We start from the raw sequence: 18,458 nt of genomic DNA, 5'->3' as shown, positions 1-18,458 counted from the left end.
TTATTTCAAACACCTGCTCACAGTAAATTTCCTTTGCAGTTTTTTAGTGCTACTTTAATATTACCCAGAACTTGGAAACATACACTAGGCTTCTCTTATTTTTAATTATTTTCAAATTAATTTTAATTTTCTGAATATTTTCAGTGCTGCCCATTCATTCAATAAAACTGAATTTTAATTTAAATTTTTTTTTTCCTTAAAGGCCTCCTAAACTTTCCAGAGAAACTTTATGGGCTCTTTTAATGAAAACTTTTGGAAAAGGGACTGGATATTTCAAAATTCCTCTCTTGAAGCCTCCTCATCCAAAAAAAGGGGGTGGGGGAAAATCACTTTGTTGGGTGACTCACATCTCTTGCATGCAGTAAGAATTGATCCAGGAGCTGAGCCATCTTGTATTTGGAGTGCAGGCTCTTCCGGGTGCCACAGCAGGGCCACCACCCCCAGCAGTGCCTCTCCTGTGCTGGGTGGGCTCTGTCCACCCTCAGGCTTCCAGCTTGTGCCCATCTTCAGTGGGTGCACAGTGAACATCTTCACTGCTACCTCAGATGTGAGGCTGTCTCCGGTGCTCAACATGCTGCTGCCTCTTGGGGACACAGAGCTGTGACTGTGGCAGAGATGAGGAAGGGAAGGTGAAAGACATTCTTTTCCAGAGCTGTCCACTCATCATCAGCTAATCTAAATGCACATTCTCCCTTTGCTTTAGGCACCCAGTCACTGTTTCATGAACTCTGATCTTTGTCTGTCTCCATAACTTATGTAGGTGTGACATCTGACCACTGTAAACAGATCAGGGCAAACAGCTTCCAGGATGACCTCTGTTCTCCAATAACATGAGTACTTTCACAGAGGGGGTACCAAGACACCCCTGCTCTGAGCCTTGAATGTGTTCACCCCATTTCACTCTGTGTGGTCTCAGGGGTCAGGGATAATTTAGAGACAGGTGGCAGGGTCTTGCCTTGTAAAAATATGGTGGCCTCGTGTCAACTGAGCAATCTTGCTGCATTACCATGTCACCTGCTACTTGAACCCCTCTGCTTTGTCAGGCAGTTCATAATGGGCTTCTAATCCCTCACTGACAAAGCTCATGTCATGGGTAACAGTGGGGAAGCCAAACCACTGTACTGCTGAAAGGAGATATTTAACTGGCACTGACATTTGCTAAGTTTCTTCATTTTGCGTTTAGCTTTATTTTTTGCTGTGGTTCACTTGTGCAGAAAGTATCCATTTCAAGGAGCTCTCATCTACTCTGCTCTTAATCCCTGCAGATGCCCATGTTCCATGGACTGGAAGAAGCTTTCTAATTGTAGGAGTTTGTTGATTTTTTTGATCTTTACCCTAGTGAAAGTGCTGTCTCAGAGCTATTCAGATGGCCTGAAATGTTTGACTTAGTCCCTCAGGCATTCGTAGTCAGAGCAAAAGCAATAGCGACTGCTGCCATAACAGCAAGGTGTGTCCTGACCGCGGACACCCTCCTGAGCTGGGGCCAAAGCTGTCTGTCAGTCAGTCAGTCAGTCAGTCAGTACCACCAGGAGGGAGCTGATGCCAGTGGGAAGGCGATGCCCCCACAGTGGGGAACATTTCGAGGGATGGTGTGTGGGTCTGGTGCCTGTTCCCTTTGCAGCCCTGCCCAGGGCCGGAGGCGCACGGCGGTGGCTGTGCGGGGCTGGTGACACCGCGCTGCAAAGGGCCGGCGCGGCCACCAGAGGCCAGCATTGCTGTTCGGGAGCTGGGACAGCGGCCCCTTCCTCGTCTGTGGAGGGGATGCTTTGGGAAGGCACGTTCCACCCAGAACTGCCAGCGCCGGCTGCGTTATGTAGTGCAGTGGCACTCCTAAATCCCACTTAGGGACCACCGTGCCAACCAATGCATGTGGAAGCGGGTGACCTTTAAAATATTTCTGACTAATAAAACACTATTTTTTTTTCAGGCAAAAACTGCACTAAATACAGCTTTGAACCACTCCCCATCCCTAGCCTGTCCTTAGCACACCAAGCAGAAGGATGCAGGGAAGTGCCTGAGGAATGATATCAGAAAAAGGTTGGAGAGTTTGCTCAGTGTGGGGAGATGTACGGTGCAGCTGGGAGTGCTCCTTACTTACTGCCATTTTACATCATTCTCCCTTTAGCAGTAGCACTGCTTTAGGTCACCTGCAGAATATAAACAGAAAATAGATGTGGTTTATGATTTGCATATAACTCAGCTGACAGGAGTAGAAAAAACATGGAGAAACTTGCCCACTCTTGCTGTAAATAGAAATCTCCATACAATATGGTTTGTGTGTTGAGAAAGAGATCCTGTAAGAAGCTGAACACATCAAGTGAGACCATGGGTACTTCTCTGCTGGTTTGAATGGGATGTGAGAGCATTAGGCAACTACTAGGCTGAGTTCTTTCTGTACTAAAACACTAATTTTTTCTTCGCCCTGTGCACACAAGTCCTGTTGCTGTGCTGACAGAGCAGGAATGCAGGTCTCAGGTTCCATAGTATTATCAATCCTTTATTCATATGGAAGCTGAATGATTATTCATTAATAGAACCAGAAATTACAAGGTCAGAGATCTTTGTGATGGCTTCATCTGATCTTCAGTACATTGTATGACATAAGACCTTCCACAATAATTTTCTTCTTGCACTATGGCACATTAAAAAATAAAAACAACTTACTTCTTGTCTGATTTTGTTCACCTTCTAGCCTTTGGTTCTTGCCTTACATTTGCCAAACAGAACAAATCCCTGCTAGCAAATGCTTCTTCATCTACATGCTTCTAGACTGACTGTCCAAGCCCCCCTCCCCCTTCTCTTTACAAAACATAGGGTTGCCTTTTCCTGTGTTTCACCACAGGAAAAATAAGAACCACCACAGAACATTAAAAATGTCCTCACAAGTCTCTTTTTTATGTATATGTTGGTTTTCCAAAACCATTTTTATTCTGCAAGCACTGTAATACAACACAGTCAACCAGGAAATGTCACCTGAGTGTCAGCTATAACAGGAGCTTGAAGTCCTCGCTATTAATTCCTCACTTGTCTCTTCCCACACTCTTGATCACTGTTAGCCTCACTGGTTGTTAGGCCACTAAATTTCGGCTATGACCTGCAGGTTACCAGTGCTTGGCTTTCCCTGCTAGCCAGGACAGCCCACAAGCAGGCCCTGTGTTCCTTTGGTATCTGGTTAACTACATTGCTACACAGAGAGCAGTGTCACTGGACTCCAGAAATAATGTCATTTTGCACTGGGTGGCCTCACCTTCTCTCTACATACCAGTTGAAAACCCTGTGTGAAAAGTGTCTCAGGTCAGTTTTCACCTCAGCCACCAACAAGCTGGGGTTACATATTCTTTCAATCAAAGTTTAAATTTAAAAAAAAAAAAAATAGGGTTAACAGAGAAGACTTGTTATGGAAACATGACATAAATCAGGCAAGGCCCTCTTTGTGAGGGCCAGGGGAAGGTAGCTGTCCACAGACAGTATGGGAACAAGGTAGACATAATTCAGCCTTAAAAAAAGTCAGGAATCTGACTTACTGGAAGCACATGATGCTGGTGGGGAAAGAACCCCATCAGTATCATATTTGCCCTGAGGATTTAGCAGAATTTTTTAAAATAAGGTCGTAAAAGAATTGAGACCAAATTCATCTGCTGTCATTTATTCTGCCAAGCCACAGCTAAGAGAGAATCCCTTGCCTATACAGTTTACAATCCAAGTAGACAAACAAGTCAAAGGCAGCAAGGAGAGCAGTGGTGCAAAGTTGTTGACCTGAGCCCAGTGACCCCTTGCAGGTGTGGTCACACATCTCGTCTCCAGTCCTGTCTCAATAAGCTACATTCCCAGCTGCTGGCCACCACCCATCCATACTGTCACAAACACCCTGAAGCAGGTGTGCTGCTTCACCACTACTGTGAGCATTCCACAGCCTTTTCCAGGTAAAACCTGAGCTTGGGCAGTAGCTCATTGCTAACCCAGCTCACGCTGACAGAGACCAGCTGATAAACGCCCAAAGGGCAGCTCTGACAGCAGCTCTGGCAGAGGGAAGAGAGTGAGCAGCCAGGGCTGGGTGAAGCTCCTCATGCCCACAGCCAGCTCCTCTGCAGCTGGTGGCTCAGTCAGCACGTTCTGTGGAAGGATGATGGCTCCAGTCTCTGGAGCTTATCCCAGCTACAACTCAAGCTGCCTGCATAGATCTGTGGCATGCACAGGGAATGAGGCCAGCTTCCTTGAAAAAGGTAAATGTGAGCCTCAGCAACCCAGTGGTTCAGTGATGAATCTGGTTGAAGATTAATGGATAAAGGACAGAAAAAGGATGAAGAAAGTTACAAACTAGATGCAGAAGGTGGAGGACATAGGAGGACACTTACACTCTGCTTCCTGCCACAGTGATCACCACTGAAGTTACAGCAGCATTGCTGGTGATTTTTGTCAACAGGGTCAGGGTCTTTGGCTGCACTGGTCTGCAGGGAAGGATTTCACCCAGGGACAGTGAAAGATCATCCATTGGTCTCATTGTCCTGTGAACCCCAACCCTGTGTTCATGTCTTCCCGTTTAAATACTATCCTATTTCTTCCCATTTAAATACTATACTATTTAAACATCTCCAAAGTGTACAGTGTGTGCTCACACCAGCTCTCTTGTACATGGTGAGAGGTCATGAGAGTCTGACTAGCAAAGCCGTGAGGGATGGGCTATCGCCAAAGGCAACAGAGGTGAGATGGGCACTGGCTTCTCTCCTTGCTGCCACTTGCATCAAGAGAACAAGGAACAAGTTGAAAGGGCTGGTGTAGCATATGGAATGAGTCCTAATTTCTTGAGCAAATTTGTGCATGGTGGCACACTCAATATAAAGGCAGCATTGTCAATTTTGAGCATCAAAGCATCACGCCTTCCAAAATCCTGAGAGTGGCTTAAAGATCCTGAGACTTCTTAAAAACAACAAATGTCAATTTCCTTTTATTTTCCTTTGGGTTTTGGAGCCTTTTGGGGAGAATTTTCTTCCTCTTTGTTGTAAAAGTAAGGTTTACCTTCTGCTCCGAATGAGTGCAAAGGGCCTTATAGACTCCCTTGATTCCAGCTTCTGGGTCTTTAAGGGAAACACCGAAAGTCATTAAGATGTGCAATTAAATCACAACCGTGGCTAACACAGCAAATATAAATGCAAACCCTGCCCTAGAGAACAAAGACCCATTCATTCTGCTTAAATTGGTCTTGAGAGTTGCTTGCTGCTTCATTTTTTTCCTTTTTCCCCCTGTCCATATTTCTTCGGAAGGAGGGGGAGCTTTCTTGGCTTATGCCACATCCTGGATCCTCAGAAAAGCCTTTGCTCAGCGGCCTGAGTCTGTCTTGCCTCCTGTCTGCCAACCCTCTAGAAAAGTGAGGTTACAGACAAACATCAGCAGTGAGTGAGCAGTAATAAAGAACCTTGATAACTGAGGTAAAGTGGCCTTTATGCAACTAGGAATGATAGGTAGAAAAATAGAAGCCGGAAATGTTGAAAGGCAGCTGAGGTTACATTCCTCATTGGAAGTAAAAGGTGAAGGAAGATCAGTTGGCAGCAAGCGCTCTTGCTCTATACACAGAGAGGGATTTGCCAGCAAAGGATATTAATGATCTGAGAGTGAATTGCAAGTCCACAAGGGAAATCTGAACTGAAAATGGAAAAGACAGAAAGCTAGGCAGGGGGATTTGTATCGGGTTAAAATGTCAACATTTGGAGATGGATGAATCACGGGAGCTCAGACTAGGAGGAACAAAATAACCCACCCTCTCAACAAAGAAACCAAAGAAAACAGCAAAACATAACGCCAGTGTGTCCCTTTGTCCCAAAGTTAAAGCTCTGCCAGCCTGACCTTTTTTTGGTTGGTCATATTTGTGCAAGAGGATTGGCTCAGAGGTGAAAAGTGGTGGTCTACAGAAGCGGGCAGGTTGCCTCTGCCAACTTTCAAAAACTGGATTTGTCCCTTTTCCCCCACCCCCCTCTTTTTTAAACTGTCAAAAGGCACCTCTGTCTCTGTGGTACCCAGTGAGCTCTACCTGACCAAATCTCTGTTACCAGATGAAGGGCATTCAGAAGCTAATCCATCTAAAGGGATTTTTGGCCAGGAAAGAGGAAAGGCCCACAGTGCAAGGTTTGGGGATTTGATTTTTTGGAGACCACAGTTTGTATTGGACTGCTCTGTTCTATAATCCTATCTCTGTTCCTGTCAAAAAATATATTACAAGATGTGAAAAACATCTCCTATATATTTTGCTCAGTGGAAGACCTCTTTTTAAAAACGAGGACCACAAATGTGAAACTTTAAGTTCTGTGCTAGTGCTGCAATTTACAGGGTGGGTTGGGGCTTTGATTGCATTTTTTGTTCCTTTTTAGGAGTCAGTTGAGCTCCAGGCATTTCCAGGGCTATTTATGCCTGTTAATCCCTAGAAACTGGCTGAGTGCCTTGGATTTGTCTTCCTCTGTCTGAAACGAGGCATGGTCCACTCAGGGTTGGAGCTTGCTGATGCAAAAAGTGGCAGGGCATGATCCAGGTGAGGGGCCGGGGGAGGACAGAGAGGTCTGTGCCCCCCCTCCCCAACTCTGCCCCAGCAAGGGACAGGTGACAGAAGAACCTCTCCTGAAGAGACAATTAAATGTCAATCGAAATAACAACATTAAATTGGCACAACATTCCTTCCTCTGTCAAACCACAGGATTTTTCAATCAAAAATGAATTTTAGTAGTGAGATGTGATTTTTGGCTGCTCTTTAAGCTTAATTTATTAACAATTTAATCAAAACTTTTGGGCAATTAGCCAAACTTGTTACTTTGTATGGCCAAACTGGATATTAGTCCTTGCTTCGTTGGAGAAAGAGATTCTTTATAAGTTCCCCAGGATGTCTTGGTTTTGGATATCTGAGAAGCACAGATCCACCAAAACCTAAATACCCACCCTGGTTTCACTCTCTCTTCTTCCACTTCTAAATGTAAAATATGCTGAAGTGTGTGAAAAACATTTACATGCATTTCCCACACTTTCCAAAGCCCAGCCTGTATTCCAGGGGAACATGTGAGCTAACTTTTCCCCAAAGCCATCTAGCCTCTGCTAAATAATGTACAAGAAGGAGTTGGGCTACTTCAGGGTCTCACGATATGGTGTTATGATTGCTGATTTTCATATTAACTGGAAACTGCTCAAAACTCCCTTCATATCACCTTGTTGGTGACACTTTCCCTTAAATCCTGGTGGTCTCCCAGATATATCGCCTCAGGAGTTTTTTTCTGACAGTTTTTCTCAAGTTGTGAATTACCTTAGGAAGCTGGTCAAAAAATGTTTTACAGCATCAGGATTTGCAAGTGTTTAAAATAAAACTAAAATGTTGACACAAGGAGTAAAAGTGTTCTGAAATCCTCCTATTCATTTTTGTTGTGTTTAAGCAAAAAGACTGATTAGATAAGGCACCTAAACCAGCTAGGATTGAACATGATCATTCCCTGGTTCTTACAATAAGGGCTTAACACATTAAGAAGTCAAATCTGTGATGAAGGCTCCCAATTTCCATCACTTAGCTCCATGAACTGTCAGTTAATTCTCCAAGTACTGAAGAGACTCCCCTGGTTGCTTCTATTTTATGGCATAAAGTTAGCAGCCACAAGTTTTCCAGGAGACCAAACAAAACTGGCTCATTCTGGCACATTTCTGCCATCATGACATGAGAAAGAACAGATTATTTGCGAAGAGTGGAACTCAAGAATAAGAGAATGCGTTTATTAGTTGGAAACCACAGCAGAAGGCCAGAGGAGTGAACATGTAGAGAAGCTGGGCATACAGTCTGAGGAAATTCACTTCCCTAATATTGTGGTGGATAATTCTGATGCTGCTCTTTTTTTTTCTTCTCTGTTTTTTTGTTTGTTTGTTTGTTTGGTTTTTTTTTTGTGTGTGTGTGTGTTTTTCATTTGTTAGGGGTTTTTTTGGTGTTTTTTTTTTTGTTTTTTTTTTTTTTTTTTGGATCTTGTTTTTGTTTAATCTGACTTGTAAAGAAGAATTGGACTTTCACTGGTCTAGGAACTGCCATCCACTAATTAAAATGCACCCTGGGTCACCAGAGAGTGAACCCCAGGTTCACCCAGGCTTCGAGGCATCTCGCTTGAAATGAAGTGTATGCCTGCAGACCTGGCTTCCAGACAGTGCAAGCCTGATATAGGAACTGCTGCTTCTCACCCCAGGCACCAGACATCTCCTGCCAAAAAGTGAAGCCACACAGATGAACTTCACTGTAAATGAGAAGCCACAGGGCACAGCCAGGTGGGTAAACACTGGAACACCACGCTCCTGACCTTGGAGTGAGCGTTATAAGGGCAGGAGCTCTTGCAAAGCACCTGCCATGGAAGGGCCAGCAGAGCTGCCACAAACGACCAGGCTGGCTCCTGACTTTTGGTGATACTGGGTGAGTCACCACTGGCAAATGGTGTCCTGGGGAAATCACTGAGACTGCCTCATATGAGCAATCACTCATTGGCTCAGACCTCCCAGCCTTTCTCTCCTGTGCTCTTGGCAATGGTGCTTGGAGTGAAAACAAATAAATAACCCAAAAAGCCCCCAGAAAGTGTTTTCCAACATGTTCGTAGCCTTTAACAAAACATTTGGAACCTATTTTCCAAAAAGTTCCAAAGGTTTTCCAAAGCCTAGATTTGTCTAGACTTTCCCATCCTCAGTGCAGGGAAACAGGGTGAATGGATAGGGTGTGATATGGATTTTTTTGAAAGTTTGTTTGGATTTCAGGAAGTGAACAAGATAAGCCCAATGGCCTTTTCCTGCTTTTGCTCTTTTAATACTTATTTTCCCTCCGTAAGTCCTGACAAGAAATATTTGAACTAAAGGAAGTCAGATGAGTTTGTTGAGTTCCCCCTGCCTCACCTCTCTGCTAAATAAAGCACCCACACCTGTGGCTAGGAGACAACACCAAATCAGTCTTTACAATCCCAGCCCTTGAGCACATGGGAGAGCTGCTCTCTTTGTCATTTCTGCAATGCAGAAAACTGCTTTCCTTCTTTTTCCACTTCATTTAAAACTTGCTGGAGGCAGCAGGAAATAATCTCCTAGGGACTTTGGGAAGCACCAGACACATGGAGGGTCTGATTCAGAGGGGAAGAAAAGAAATCATCCCCATTGCATTAAGACCTGCAGGTGCTGATGTGTGGAAGAGCCCTTTGAAGTCACATCAGTTTTGCTGCCAAAAAAGCCTGAGCAAAGACAAGTTGGAGAAACTGGTCTCCAGCCCAGCCACTCCATGCCTGATGGAGGGGTCTCCATAATGACCAGAAACCACGTCTCCTCCATGCAGGTCTGTTCCAAAGTGCACTCCTTGGCTTGGCATAAGGTCTGGTGAAGGAAGATTCATGGTCCCCCCGTTTTTACACTGCTTGGTGTATTCATGATTGCAAAGGTACCTGACCTGAACACAGCCCTTCATGTCCTAAGTCAGACATATCTCTGAATTTTAGATGTAAGAAATCTGGATTTCATACTGACGCACTTATATCCACAAAATGGTTTCTGTGAGCATCACCTTCTAGAACGGCACATTTGTAAGAAATAGTAAATCGCGTGTCCCAGTAAAAATTTCCTGACACCCAACTCCAGCACTAACATGTCCTCTCTGGCCTTGCTCCTCTACCTTATTAAAAAAAAAAAAAATAAAAAAAAAAAAAAAAAAAAAAAAAAAAAAAAAAATAAAAAAAAAAAAAAAAAAAAAAAATTGCCAACCCTGCTTTGTAGAGAGGAGGGTTTTAATATTTGGTCAGAAAAATCTTTGGAACCCTGAATATTATTGTAACTCTGAGGCTGGGGAAATAAATTCTGTTCCTCGGCTGGAACATACTGACCTTCCTACCCTGTTGTTTATTTGTATGATCTGAACTGATTTTTTGTTCGAAATCCACACTACCTAAAAGCATTTCCTAGAATTATTTTTTAAGGTAGCTTGCTAAACTGACTCTAGAAGTTGCTTAGTGGTTGCTTGGTATTTGACAATCATTTACTGTAATAGAGAGTTTTCCCACCAGCAGATGTTACCACAGTATAACAGGAGGATGGAGAATGACCACAATAGGCAGGAGAATAGCGCAGCTAAAGGAATGTAAATTGTTAATGAACCAGCTGAATAATCTTTGAAAAGATACACAATAAATGGTGAGAACCTTTTGAAACCTGCAGCAGCCAAGTGAGCTACTTGTCACACATCTGTAATGACAAGACATTGTTCTGATGCAGAGTTTCTCTTTGTGATATCAGAAATCTGTCCTATTCCTGTAAGAATTTCTGAATTTCTAATTTTTTTACAGGTTACTAAGTCATTTGCAGATAGTTGGTGCTCCTTTCTTTGAAGAAACATCCCTTTTGTGAAAAATGTAAGTAGTGAAAAAATCTTAATAAAACACACATGACATTATAAATATCTGCCCTATCAAAAGGCTTCATTTCATCTTTGGAGACCTCTAAAATGGAGGAGGGACAATTTATTTTCCTTCCCATTTCTATTGAGGCTGTCAGCAATGAATTATGACAGGTAGGTGTCACCTAGGCTCCAGAATACTCAGCTTTGTAGATGTCTGAGCACCTCACCACAGCTGCCGCTATCAACCCAACCCTTTCCTTCTAACCTGTCCCTAATTCATGAGGTTTACTGGCTCCAAATCTCTTAATCTGAAATACTTCCAAGTCTTCCAGGCAGAACATGTGCTAACCATGTTTTTCTCATAGTAACAGGTCCAGTCATCTGCAGAGTCCAACTGCATAGCTACAGACCCCTCCCAACACAGTGACTTTAAAAAAGAGTATGTGTGTTTCATCGCTTGTTCTGCTGCAGATGCTGTTTTTGCCTTTTCCCTCATTTTGTTGCTTTCAACTATTCATTCCTCTCCCTGGGGGGCAGAGAGATGAGACACTAACGTAAAAAAAATGGCCCCACTTTTAGGATATCTGGAACAATGACAGAGATGTCATTTGGACAGAATGGGGTTGACTAAAGAAAGAGAGACCCAAGGAAATTTCCACCAAAGAGTCAAATGAAGGTGACGTTATTGCTCCAGCCAGCTTATTAACAAGTATTTTGGGCAGCCCAGTTTCTAGTAGCATAGACTTGGGTCAAAATTCAAAAGATAAGTGCATAAATGACACGCACAGAACACTGGAGTAGCATATTCCTTATACATTTGCATATCTCATTCCAAGTGCCGGATTTGATCAGTACCTTTTACAAACAGACTATTTCTTTTAAGGTTTGACTGCTCCAAGCGTGCCTAAAATATCTGAGGGGCCAAGGACGCTCTTTTCAGTGTGGGTGGCTGCACAAACCCCAAACCCGTCTGGCAGGAGTTAGGCTGCAAGCCTCAATCTGTCTTGTCCAATTTCACCATTTATGGCTGCAATACATTATGTTTGGAGAGAGAGTATCAGCAGCATGCTGTGCATTAATCCAAAGGCTGCATTCCTTAATAGATTAAATAGCCTTCATCTCTGATAAGTGATTGCATTTCTGGTGCATGAATGGTACTGCGAAGCACATAATGCTGTGAATAGCTGGGAAAGAGAACAGCATGAGAAAGCCCCTTTCCAGACTCACTTCCTCAGGATGTCGTTTGGACTTAGAAATATCTGTGGGCTGCAAAGCTTCCACCCACGTTTCTAACTTCAATCTTTCCTGGATGCTTAGGTTCCCTTAGGACCAACATATCATGACATACCAAAAAATATTATATATAGCTTTGCCCTCTAGATCAGCAGTGCCCTCTGGAAGAACCCTTGGCTTTACTGGCAGCAGCAAATACATGTTTTCCAGAGTTGCAAGACCAGCAGAAATGAGGAGCTTTTCTCTTTGACGGCAGCTGTAGCTGTCTGGCCTAAAATACCTCAGATTAAAATGACAGTTTACCACAAAATATTCCCATCCTGCCAAAGGAGCTTGCCCAAAACATGCCCTTTCTCTCCTTACCTTCCAGTCTTGGCAGCATGTGAAGGCTTATTTTCCAAGTCTATCACATAAGAAGCCCTTAAGAAATGTTCCTTCCTCAGTCATTTCTGCTAACTCTGTAGCAAAAGGTTAAAATGCAATGGGACAAAACTAAAGAAAACTATTTATCAAGGGAACAGGGCAAATGTTTTTTCTACAACACAGAAGCAATAGAGAGCAGTCTATAACCAAAGGTTGAAGCCAAAGCTGCTTTTAGATCTGAGATAATCACCAAAGTATTTAGCAGAACAGAATGCTATATTTTATGGCACGCTCTCTTCCTGAAAACTGTTACTTAATGCACAGGGGTGACAGTAAAAGAAAGGGCATTTTTTTAAGGATTTGGACAGCACAATTATACTCTGAAAAGTAAGACATGGCTTTGTACCCTGAAAGCTGAAATAAATGTGGAATTACATGTATTGATGAACAAATAGGAAGTTAATTTGCTCTAGATTCACCTTAGATCTAAAAAAATAAGACTAAGATCTTGCTGGTTTCAGAGACATTATTAATAGTACAGATTCTGAAAATCAAATTCTGCACTCTGTTTCTGTTACATCCTCCAGTTCCAAACATAACTGAAGGAGCAGTTTGCTCTTTTTAAGTGAACCTAGAAACTCTGTTGGTGATGCAAGAACCAGAAGAGACCATAGGTCATTCTTACGGAGGCACACTGAAGGAATATTATCAGGAATAGAAAGTAGTTACAAATTATAGATGAGACATTAGATTAACTCTCCATGACCAAGAATTTTAACACTCTGTTATTGCTCATCCACAATCTAATTTCCAGGACTCTGAATTGCCTCAACAACACTGTGTATTAGGGTGCTGTTTTACCTATATATTTGACATAGACACTCACTTCAGGGATCATGTACATGTGTGAAGTCAGGAACAAGACCCAGTTGCTTTGTCTGCTCCCACATCTTGCTGCACAGGAATGTGCTTCCATCTGGGGAGTGCAAACGTAGGTGCTGAAACAACTCTGACTTCTGACTTGACGGATTGGTCCTGGAGTTTGTTCTCCACGTTTGCTTGATCCCTTTTTTCACTGACTGCAGTCTCTGGGAGCATGCTCCAGGGAGTTTGGCCAAGGAATCGGTTCTTCAGGGCCTGACTAAGTAGATGAGGGGTAAAAAATGAAGTATCAGCTCTTCTCTTGCTGATGCAATCTTCTTGCTCTGAAGGTATCATAGCTAAATTAGAAGAAAATAAAGGATTCTGAGGTTGGAATTCACAGCTGCTGATTAGCTTGGGGATACCATGAACATCTTCTGTTTGCTGAGAGCTACCTTGGCTACCAGGAAAAGTGAACACAAAAGCTTTTTAGGAGCAACATTCTGAGTAAAACCGAAGCCTTTGGAATTGAGTTTGTTGAAGTTCACTCGGGTTAGCTTTTCTCACATGGGAATTTGCTTGTTATTTCACATTAATCTGTGACATTATGCACAAACACCCTTGAACTACAGGTTTTTCCTCAGATTCAAGAAGGATTATAGCTGTATTTATATCTGCCCCTCACCAGAAGGTGCTGGATGTTCACACAAAATGGATATACCTGGCTGCATCTACTTGGGACACTACAAACCTTTGTGAGCACCTGTGCACAGGCATGCACAGAAGACTCAGACTGGGGTAACAGTGTCTCTGGGATCACACACACAAAAGAGGAAAATTTGAAGAGGATCAGAAATGTGCATGGCTCCACCTTTCTACTTCATCCTCCCTCTCCTGTAAGAGGACATTGCAGAAATTGGGTTTCCTTCTGTGATCTTGGCACACCCAAAGGATCCTCAAAAAGATTTCCTTGTCATAGTGTTCAGGACAGTAATATTTACATTTCATACACTCTAGAAAAGCATGTTTCTGTTTGAGATTTGCAGGTCTGACCACAGCTACCTAAGATGGGATTTTCTTACAGCTGTAAGGGTGCCTGTACCTGCCTGCTTGTTGGGCAGTCAATGACTGGTAAGCCAGGACATTTGTTACAGGGCTTTTATGGGCATCCTTGACATAAGAAGTTGTGATGAGTGTCCCAGCCATGGCCTGGAGGTACAGATAACATCATTGAAGAGTACTCTTCGGTGTGTCAAATCTTAGCTTAATTCTTGCTTCTGTTTGAGGGGATCTGAATGTACCTCCCATGAAGGTGTATTTGAATCATGAGCAGGCTGTGCACGGTGTCCCAGGCCCAGTCTCTCCCACCAGTGAAGCTGTTTTGCTTTGTTGGTAATAACTCTTCACCAGAATGGAGAAGGTGAAGTCCAGAGGTCAGAGCATTTTGTGGGAATACAGAGATCTGCATCATTCATCCCAAGGGGAGGCTTTGTGTGTGGCCTGTGACACTATCACTCACTTTCCTTCTGGCACACTGGCTATTTATGCAGGTTCAAATTACTGCAGACAGAGGAAAGATCTGAACCAGGGTCTCCCAGGTCTTCTCAGTGAGTGCTTTAACCTTTCAGCCCCTGGAGTAAGTTGGTGAAGGGACATCACCCTCCCTGGCTGTGTTTTCTGTAGGCGCCAATCCAGTTGGATTAGCCAAAATCCACTTCACAAGTGAAATGGGCAAGGCTCTTTGTGCTTGGTGTGCATTTGGAGAAAGGGTGTTGTTCTGGCTACAATGCCCACCTTTACTGGAGTGAGGGAATTTTCTGGCCATCTCTGCTGCAAGTGAAAGGAGAGGCTCCAGGCAACCCCGTACCATAAGGAACCTAAATCCCTGGATTAGCTTCATCTGACCCTGGTTTCATTAGAGCCATTACATAAGGATGATAGCTGTATAATATATAGGCCAGACAAAGAGCTCATAAGGCAGCATAGCAGGGAGCAGAACTAGAAATGGTAAAGTATGTTTTTCCCTCCTGATGGAAAAAGAGAGGCACATTGGCTGAGGTCTGTCAGAAACAAATGTTGGTGTTGAGGCTCCTGCTCTCCTGCAGAGTCTGGTGCTGGCTAAGCCATCCCTACTGGAGTCTGGCAAGGAGCGGTGCAAGGGAAGAGACTGAAAGGGAGTGATTATTTAGCACCAGTGGGTTTGTGAGTCTCTGCAGCAGAGGTCTAATGTGTGATATGCCAGAAAATCACGGCATAGGCTGACGCTTTGGATTCAGTGAGTTTTAGTTGCAGGAATTGAGAAAACACAGCTATAATCAGAGCTCTGCTGTAGCTATCTGTAGAAGGCCAAATTTGTCAGGGAAGTCCTGAGGGTACCCAGTCATGGAAATGTTCTTTCTGAGTTAAAGGTCTTTGGGGGTTTTCCTCAGGAGTGGGCTGTGCAACCTACAGCAAGATGGGGGAGCAGTCACTCATCCCATTCATCCCAGTGTGACTAAGCATCTCCATAAGTGACCACGAGCATGTACAAAGGTTATGAAAACTGGAGTACAACATCCACTCTGTTCTTGTGTATGGAAATTCTCAGTGAAGGCAATGGGAGACTTTTGCTGAAGACTTAATTAGTGCCCAAGTATTTGGTTGTTACAGCCTGTTTCTTGTTTGCACTCTTTCCCACAGTTGTGATACCTCAAAAGAAGCTGGGATGCAACCTACTCTGCATATGGTTGATCTATGGATATCATTCATATATATATATATATATATATATATATATGTATATGTTAGCATAAGATAAAATAGGCATAGCATAAACGGGGATCTGTTCCTTTATAGGTTTTTTTTTACAGATTTAGTTAAGAAGACAGGAAAAAGTATATTCCTTCAGGGAAATAAAAAATAATTTTAAGGGCACTGAGGCTTTCTCAAAACATCCAAATATTATTCAGCTCAGAAACTCAAAAATAAGATTCTGTTTGAAGGGGAGAGTGCAAGATTCAAAGCAGGAATGCACAAGATGGTATACATAAGAGCTAAATCCTGCAGGGACATAAGCATGTCCTGCCTGGAAATCTGTGGACAGCAGACAAGCCCCATTCAGCCCCTAGCCACCACACTTTTCATTAAAGGTTCCCTGGAGAAACTGGGAGAGGATGTGGGCAAAAGATTTAGACAGAGTTACTGAATCCCTGACCCCACTGCTGTCAGGGGACAAGACTGGGCATTGGAAACTACTGCAGAGCCATATGACCCATTTATCTTCCTCTGCCCATATCCCACCCCTGAAGGAATCCATAGCACCTGCTATGACAAGGCTGACTGAGGTTTTGGTGTCTTTTGTAGCACAGCATGGCCAGAAGAGCAAAGACCTGGTGATGCCTTAGGTTTTAACTTTTATATTTTTCAAATCCTGTACTGCCTAGTGTGTAACTCTGAAGTTCCTTGCAGCCTCTTAACTTCTGCTCTCTCCTGCTAGGTAGACATAACAAAACCTCTCCGGCCCTGCTCTCCAAGGACACCCAGACTGTCCTAGGCCCAAAAAATACAAACCAAAAGCCTCTTAAGGGGGGCAAGCAGAGGGGAATTACATTAAACTGAAGCTTTAATTGGAGAATTAACCTTGATATGCAAATGAACCAGACCTATAAAAGTGTGAAGAACTTGTGACCTGGGGTCCATCTTGGGGTCCATCTTGGCAATAGCCTCTGGCTCCCCAGGGGTACCTTTGAAGGCCCTTCAAATAAATACCTACCTTATTCCCTTACTCTTGTCTAGTCTCTCTTTTTAGGTGGCCACTTCAGGCATCACTGGAGGTTACAGCCCTCTGGTTAGTTGGGAATGGCAAAGGAGAAGCCCACGCACCAGAGGACGAGGTCGAGGAACACAAGGCAGAAAGCCCAGCAGGGGCTAAGAGCATGCAGGCTACACAAGGCAAAGGCTGAAACCCAGGGAGGAGGAGGCAGTGATGTGGGTAAGAAAAGGCAGATGAGAAGGGTCAGCTCTGCAGAGCCTTCCTGCAGTCCCTGCTCCAGGGCCCATCTGGATATTGTTAGGCCCCCTGCCCACCCACCCACCATGCCTGGAACGTGCAAGTACCTTATCTTGCATTTCTTGTAGTGCAGAACACCAACTTCTTTTTATGGTTCTTGGCACAGTTTATGACCTTTTTACAACTCCTTCCCTGTCAGGATATAGGCCATAAAGATATTTTAAATGGCTTCTCTCGGTGGTGATCTATTAGTTGAAATAATGGCTCCATATGCAAAATATGAAGCCATAACCACTGTAAGCTAGCTCTGTACCTTCACATCGTTCAAATCCTGCTTAGAGAGCCACTTGTGCTTTGAAGCTATGAGAAAATAGCCAGCAAATAATTAAGTAGAAGGACTGTTGAGCATAATTTATGTAACCTTTCACATTTTCAAACTGCAATTACCTATGTAGGGACTGAATGAATAGTGGGTTTTCAGCTCAGTTGCTGAACAGAATTATCAGAGGAAAAACATTTGGTTAAAACCAAAGCAGAATTTTTCAGATTTTCTTGAAATGTAAGACAGGAATTATTTATTTTCTGTTTCAAATTACTTAATCCCTTTAAAATGCGTTAGAAGCTGTAGATTGCCTGTGAAGTGAAAAACGTCATTTCAGAGTGAAAAGTCACGGTGTCACTTCAGCCCTCAAACAGAGAAGTTTGGCTTCCCAAACTTATTGCTTTATAAGACTATCAGGGCAAACTCCTTTAAGAATTTAAAATCTTCCCATAAGCACATTATTTTTTTTTCCCCCAGAAATGCATTTTTTGATCCAATCTATATTTCAGAAGCAGAAAGAAAAGACCAAAAATAGAGCACTGTGTTTGCTGCCATCTATTACTCTGACCCCTCTGCCTCCTTGCTGTCTTTCTGCACCATCCATCCATTTGCATCCTTTGGGGTTGTGCTGATTATATCAGCCCAGAGCACACCCATCACTCCATGGGTATTCCCACCACCAATGCCTGAGCAGACTACTGTGTTTCCACCAGATACTGGCATACAGTACCACAAGTCAAAAGATTGCACCCCTGTTCTGGAGAGGAAAAGTTGTTCTATGACATGCAGGGAGTGCATAGATAAATTAAACAAGCAGCGAGACTTTGTACATTCATCTGGATAACTTAATCAAGGCACAAGGAACACAAATGATCTATTTTTTAAATGAATCCTTACATGTTTCTGAACTGCCAGAAGAAGAAAAGTGGCCAGACTTGGAGCCCTTTGTACAGCCCAGCATACCATTGGTATTCTTATCTCTCTGGTTCATCATGTTTCTTCACTGCTGCTCACATGCTTGATGTGTTGAGCACTCTACTGCCTAGCCAGGAAAAGAAAATTCAAGAATATGAAAGACAAAAGCTACCAAAGGCCTGTGGAACAGACAGGGCAGAAAACGGCTGTTTCTTCAACCTTTTGTGGGTCCTCTCTAGCAGTTCATAGCACTGCCACATTTTGGGGTGAAAGGATTTCTGCTACTAACTCTGCTTGTGCTATTCATTCAACTGCTGCGCAAAACATACTGCTACGCATTCAGGAACAGATGATTGCCAACTAGTACGTGTATATATATGTGTGTGTGTGTATGTATACACACATATAGA

This window comes from Coloeus monedula (assembly GCF_965178545.1).
Source record: "Coloeus monedula genome assembly, chromosome: 1".
NCBI classification, from domain to species: domain Eukaryota; kingdom Metazoa; phylum Chordata; class Aves; order Passeriformes; family Corvidae; genus Coloeus; species Coloeus monedula.
The sequence above is the reverse complement of the archived record's forward strand: the minus strand, read 5'-3'. Positions refer to the sequence as shown.